The following is a 7,328-nucleotide window of genomic DNA, read 5'->3' as shown; positions in this document are numbered from 1 at the left end:
GGAAGCAAGGTCATTGGGGACATTTAAGAGACTACTGGACATGCATATGGTCACAGAAATTTGAGGGTGCATACATGAGGATCAGTGGTCGGCACAACATCGTGGGCTGAAGGGCCTGTTCTGTGCTGTACTGTTCTATGTTCTATATTTATTCAAAGAAAGAGATCCAGTCTGTCAAATTCTTTACGATCTTTATATATTATTACATATCGACTCAGATTTCTTGAACCATCATTGTACATCTTCTTTGCAGGTTTTGCAGTTTCCTCTTCATTCTTTTTACAATGTGGAAACTGAAAAGACATGCAGTTAACTATACTATAGTTCTAACAAATTGTCCTACCTTACAGTTATCCATATTTAAATAAATTATCTAATTATTTTCCCATTCTGCAAGTATATTAATATCCTCCTGTAATTTAATACTGTCCTGCCTTCAGAATTGACTGATCTCCACCCCTCTGCATTTGATGCCACTGTCAAATTTAGAAAATTGTGTTTTTGATTACAATGTCAAAATCATTGATGTAAATTGTGAACAGTGGTAGTTTTTGGAAAACACCTTCTCTCACTTGAAATAATTCTTACTCTCTGCTTTCTGTCTTGAAACCAGTGACTAATTTATTCTTGTCTCTTGACTCCATATTGTCTGACTATAAAACTAATCGAAGGCTTTTTGTAAATCTAGTTAAATTACATCTGCAATACCAATGTCCACACCCTCATTCACCTCCTTAAAATCTTTAAAGTTGGTCAAGCAAGATTTTCCCTTCTGAAATCATTACTAACTGTTCATTATTATATTTCTAATTTCTAGATATTTTTCCATTCTCTCCTTTTTAATAGGTTTTCAATTACTTTTCCTATAGCCAATGGTAAGTTCACTGGTCTGTAATTCCCTGGACACATGCTGTCCTTTTTTCAATTGTAGGCATTACATTGCCTACCTATCAGTCCTTTGGCAGGACACCCTTTTATGACAAAATGTTAAATATGTTCAATAAATCCTCAGCTACTTCTTCCCTTGATTCTTCCAGAGTATATGGATTCAATTAACCTGGAGAAGGGGAGTTATCCACTGAGTGTATTTAATTTAATCAAAATGTTCTCTTTATTTTAAATCTAATTATCTCATTGCGCATTTCATCATTCAGTGTCATGTCTACCTGTTCCTTCTCCCTGGTAAATACCTATGTGAAATACTTATTTGACATTTTTAACAATCTCTATTGTTTGCAGTGACATTGCCCATAATGGTCATATTTCCAATAGACCCTACCTTATGGTTTGTTTGCAATGCATGTTGATTTGGTTCTACAGAGTGTAGAGTGAGAATTTAATGTGTTACAGGGAGATTGGTGAAGGGAAGGAGGAGGTGTTCCTTTCTTATTCTACTGCCCACAGAATCATAGATTTAGATATTGTGGGATGGTTCTAATGAGTATTCATTTTATTTATGTCCCTGTAAAATATTTTATATGTTTGCTCTATGTATCTTAATAATTCATTTCACAGCTCCTTTTTGCCTTCCTAACTTTACTAATCACTTTACATTCCCTCTTATCAGGCTCTTCTCTGCTATGTCTATACTTCGCATATGTCTCTTTCCAAACCCTCATACTTACCCTTATGTCTTCATTCATCCATGAATGAATGGATATTTAGTTTTGTTAATATATTTTCCCTGAGCTCTGCTGAACACTGATGTAAATGTTTCTGATTATTGTTCACCAGAAATGTAATTGATTTCATTTTCCTTAAGTTCTGTTTGCACTGTCTCAAAATCAGCCTTTCCTCCAGTTATTACATCCTTTTCGTTCATCATCTTATAGTGCATACATTCCAGTCACTAACACTATTCCCCTATTTTTACTTCTGTTGTATGCTCTGATTTACTCCCCATTGTTTGATCCGACAGCAAAACTTCTCTTGTTAGGTATTATATATCCTGGATTACAAAACAATCTTGCAGAAAGTATAATAACTCCATTTACGTTTTCCCTTTACCCACCTCTTCTGTCCAGTAAGTATGAGAGTGTTTGATATGCTCCATTGCTTTTATGACTCATTTCCATACTTTTTGCATATTTCTCAGTCCACCTCCCTTCCAGTAGTAAGCATTCTGTAGCTAACACCGACAAGAAGTCTAATCCTGTATTATCTCTTATTTTCATAAGCACGCCACATTTTTGTCTTGTTGATTGTTCCATTCCTTTCCTCTACTGTCAGTATGTTATGACCAATAAGTGAAGTTACTCCACCACCCTGTTCTCCTCCTCTTTTCTGAATATGTTATATCCTGTGATGCTTAATTCCAACGCTAAATTTTCTGATTTCATGTTTGAATAATACTGACTATGTCTAATTCCTCCCAATATATGATTTCCTTCAGTTCCCCTGTTTACTAATGGACACTGCGCGCATTGTTACCCAAATATTTTAGTTTATTTTTAATAGGATCTCCTCATAGTATGAATAACCATCTTTTCAGAGTTCTGCTCTATAATACTATTTATCTCAAAGAACTGTAAAATATTCAAAGCACAGAAAGAGTCCATTTAGCCCAGCATATCTGGCTGAATAAACTAGAGGCACATTCTAATCCCCCTTCCCAGCCCCTGGTCTGTAGATTTTCAGGCTTTAGCACTTCAGGTACAAATCCAGGGTAATTTAAGTGGATTCCAGACATTCACCATCCTCTGGGTGCAAACATTTCCTCATATCTCCTCTATCCTTCTATCAGTCACATTAAATGTTTGCCCTCATAAATAACCTCTGCACTGGGGAAACCAATCTTTCCTGTCCTCTCTATCCAAGCACTTCATAATTTTGCATACCTCAATTCAATAACTCCTCAAGCTCCTCTGTTAAAAAAACAAAAGTCTTACCTCATTCAATCTATCCTCACAGCTGCAATTTTCAAGTCCTAACAACATTCTTGTAAGTTTTCTCTATACTTCTTTGAAAGCAATTATGTTCTTCCTGTAATATGCAGAAAATTGCAGCTGTGACCTAACCAGTACCTATATAGTTCTAGCCTTACATCTCAACTCCTTTATTCAATATCTTGTCTGATGAAGGAAAGCAATCCATACGCCTTCTTCACCACCTTGTTCTGCCACCATCAGAGAATACCAATGGACATGCACTCCCAGCTCTGTCACTTCCTCTATCCCTCTGTTTATTGGGTATTCAATTGCTTTGTTAGTCTTCCTCAAAGAATTAACTCCACACTTCTCCTGATTGAATTACATTTGGCACATTTTACCTATTCAATAAACCATTGATATCTTTCTACATTATCTATTATCAACTGACCGGACTATAATTATTTTAACTTTTCCTTACATTCTTATTGAATAGCACAATGTTCACAGACCTCTGTATTTCTGGTACTTTGTGTATATCTAGTAAAAATTGGGAGTGGGTGTGGGGGAGAGAATCTGCTATTTCCTCCAAAGCTTTTCTTAATAGCAGAGGATACAATTACTCCAGTCTTCATGATTAATCTACATTAAAGGTCAGTCCCTTTAGTATTTCTTTTCTCATTTTGCTTACTTTATCTAATATTTCACACCCCTCCTCTTTAACTAGAATGTCTGCATCATCCTTCTCCTTTATGAAAACAGAGACAAGATACTCATTAGAACCATCCCACAACTTCTGAATCTATGATTCTGTGGGCAGCAGAATAAGAAAGGAACAACTCCTCCTTCCCTTTACCAATCTCCCTGTAACACATTAAATTCTCACTCTACACTCTCTAGAACCAAATCAATGTGCATTGCAAGCAGCAGCACTGAGGTAGACTTATCTTGAGATTCAAAATTCTGAATTAACTAATAAACTATCTACAGCTTCAGAGCTTGTACACCCTTGAATTAAGACTGCAATAAAGTTTAACTTTTCTTAGCTTAAAGCTTAGCTAATCACAAAATTAAATGAAATACTTGTTTTCAAACAAAAAATGCCCCTTAAGACTCTTACACTCATCAATTTCCAATACAAATTTCCTTTCCATTAATACTCTCAATATTTTTCTGATGCTTTCCTGCACTATTTTGTTTAGATTTAGATTGCTCATTGTTTTTGTAGTTCCCTTTCACGCAATGCATTCTCGACCGTAACTCTCACAGAAAACAATGTTAAAAGCAAGACACTGTGCAATGCTCCCACTGCATTTTTTACTTGCTCTGTATACTTCTGGACACATCCCTGCCTGCACCAAAACAAACAGCTACACTATCTATTTTTATCTCCACTAATAGCTCTCTCTTACATATTCCAGCAGGAAACAGCCTACAATCGAGCAGAAAACCTCAAGAGAGAAGTGGGCTGCCAACATTTGGCTCCTCACTGCCCAGTGTCCAAAATGGAGGTTCTTCGTCGCAAGTGGAGAACTGAACTCACCAGGTCCTGCTCTGACTACCAAACAAGTTCTCAAACTTGTCCACATAAACCAGGTCACTTGTGATTATCAGCATTGTACATGTAAGCTTGTGATATATTGCTATTTAGTTGTTTATCTAGCTTCAAAAACAGCAATTGGATATACTCCATTGTTAGCATTCACTCTAATTTTCTTTCCAACTGCAGGAGCTTCCAAGATCAATGTGTGGCAGTGACTCCCGCAAACAGACATCAATGCTGTGATCAGTGTCCTGATACTGATCATTGTGCATGGAACCTTGGAGCAACTGTGCATAGCGCAATAGTGCAGTTTAATGGGAACATTGCCCGTTGTTGGGACTGCCTTGGATTATTAAATCCAGTGTAAACCTGACAGACCAGGGAATGTAGGAATAAAACCCTAAAACTCAACAAAATGTCAATGATGCAAATATCAAATCACACCAGAATCAGATAGGCATTCACTTTGAACATGAAGATGAAGACCACTGGTTAAAGTTAACAGATCTAAAACTGGAAAAGCACAGCAGGTCAGACAGCATCTGAGGAGCAGGAAAGTCAATGTTTTGGGCCAAAACCCTTCATCAAGACTGGGGAGGGATAGGGAGCCCAGAAGTATACAGAGGGTGGGGGTGGGGCAGGGATTCTGGACTCCCTCCCCCTCCCCAGTCCTGACAAAAGGTTTTGGCCCAAAACATTGACTTTCCTGTCCACAGATGCTGACTGACCTGCAGTGCTTTTCCAGCTTTACATCTATTGACTCTGGTTTCCAGCATTTGCAGTCCTTACTGTCACCTGTTAAGGTTACCCATGTCTCCCATTGGACATCAAGCAGGCTTTATTCTCACTTTACAGCTCTGCTCACCATGCTCAAGCCCCATGTCAAAATGGGTGTTTAAGTTAAAGTTTCTTTACCTCTTGGTTGTACTTTCGTCTATCACTTTTTGCTTGTCATAGAGTCATATTCATAGAGCATGTACAGCACTGAAACAGACCCTGTAGTTCAACTTGTCTATCCTGACCAGATACCCTAAATTAACCTATTCCCATTTGCCAGCACATGGTCCACATCCGTCTAAACCCTTCATATTTATTTACCCATCCAGGTGCCTTTAAAATGTCATAATTGTACCGCCTCCACCACTTCATCTGGCAGTTCATTCCATACATGCACCACCCTCAGTTGCCCCTACTAAATCTTTCCCCGCTCCCCTTAAACCTATGCCATCAATTTTAGGCTACCACGCTGGGGAAAACCTTGTCTATCCATCCTATCCATGCCCCTCATGATTTTCTAAACTTCTTTTTGGTCACCCCTCAGTATTAAATGCTCAAAGGAGAATAGTCCCAGCCTATTCAGCCTCTCTCTGGAGCTCAAACCCACCAACCCCAGCAACATTCTTGCAAATCTTTTCTAAACATTTTCACATTTAACATCTTTCCTATAGCAAGAAGACTAGAGTTGAATGCAGTATTCCAAAAGTGCCTAGCCTGTATCCTGGACAGCCACAACATGAAATCCCAATTCCTATACTCAATGTACTATCCAATAAAGACAATCTTCTGACTCGTTAAGTGAAACAGCTTGATGTTGTATTATTTTATTTTTGATACCAACAACAGCAAACATTGCAAGGAAAATACATGTTCAGGCTTTTTGCTGTACCAGCTGATGTTGACTTTACCTGCATAACAGTTTCCTTGACAACTGATCTGAAAAGTAATTAAGTATGAGCATTTGAGATTGTAGCCTGTTTACATATATTCACTATTTTGCCAACAGATTTTGTGTGGACAACAGATATGTAAGGGTAACAACTAAGTCTGAACTTTCCAGCAACCTCTACTACATACTTGAAACTAATCTCAGTTCCATAAATGAATTTTGTCATCTGGATTTACAACCAGTTTCCTTAATAAACTGACACAAACTCAGGAGCCAATATTTCTATTGGCAAGTTTTTAAGCAACATAATTACTGACAATTTTTACAAATCTGTTGTTGAGTTACAACATATTTCTTATTTGTATCAGTGGAATCATCCTGGAAACAGGATGATTTTACTGATTGCTTTCTTATTTTGTTTTAGTCTGTGCTACAGCTTGCTTATGAATGGGTGATTTTGTTAACTAAATCCTTCCTTTTTTGAATGACACCAACAAGGTGCAGATATTCTTTTGCATTTTCACACATTTAACTAAACATTGAAAATTCATTAACCTGACTGTGAGTGTACATTCTGGAGCCTTTTGTGTGAATTGGCCAATTGCATTCTGAAAATTTGAGCACCAGCATTGTTAGATTCCTGCCTGCTGTTGCCCTAATCTTTGTTGGGGTAATGGTGCACAGCAGAAGCAGGGTATCTGTTTCATACTATTGTGAATCAGTGTAAGTTATGTTTTGCTGCAATTTTAACTTGAAAAATTGGAAGTCAAGCCCTGCATTTAATCTGCCGAAAGCAAGCCTGGCATGATTAGTTTCAGTGAACCATGATGGTCGGAACCAGTTACAGGGACAGGCACTGTGAATAACACAGGTATGTTTTGCATAGCCAAGGCATGTCGTCTTGTGGGTAATTTTGATTTTGGGCGACAGTCTAGAAAGGATGACATATATTCAGAGATCCATTTGTACATTGCTCTCCATTTTGATTTCTGTGAAGAGTCTGTTGTGGGTGATTTTGAAACTGCCTATTTCATGCAGAAATTATTTCCACTTTATTTTTTTACTTTGCTCACAGCTTATTGTTTGTACAATTCTTGCTTTACTGTTTTAGACAAAGGATGAGAAGGTAAACAAGGAGCAGCAACATAACGGTATCCTCAACAACTGGAAGAAGTGGTCGGTCAGCTTGTTAGAAGACTGTGGGTGAGGGAGACTGCTGTGGATGTGCTTGTCTGATATATAATGTCTAAAA

At 37.7% G+C, this 7,328-nt stretch overlaps 1 long non-coding RNA gene across 1 annotated transcript in view; it reads left to right on the top strand.

Moving 5' to 3' along the window:
• The window catches only part of LOC122549575, a 25,944-nt gene extending 20,989 nt beyond the window's left edge, over positions 1 to 4,955 (top strand). The window contains exons 2-3 of the long non-coding RNA XR_006311586.1: positions 4,289 to 4,491; positions 4,597 to 4,955. This is a non-coding gene — a long non-coding RNA (uncharacterized LOC122549575). The remainder of the gene's footprint in view (positions 1 to 4,288; positions 4,492 to 4,596) is intronic.
• The last annotated feature ends 2,373 nt before the right edge of the window (positions 4,956 to 7,328 follow it).

This window comes from Chiloscyllium plagiosum, chromosome 4 (assembly GCF_004010195.1).
Source record: "Chiloscyllium plagiosum isolate BGI_BamShark_2017 chromosome 4, ASM401019v2, whole genome shotgun sequence".
Lineage (NCBI taxonomy): Eukaryota > Metazoa > Chordata > Chondrichthyes > Orectolobiformes > Hemiscylliidae > Chiloscyllium > Chiloscyllium plagiosum.
Note: the sequence above shows the minus strand (reverse complement) of the source record. Positions and strands in the feature narration are given on the sequence as shown.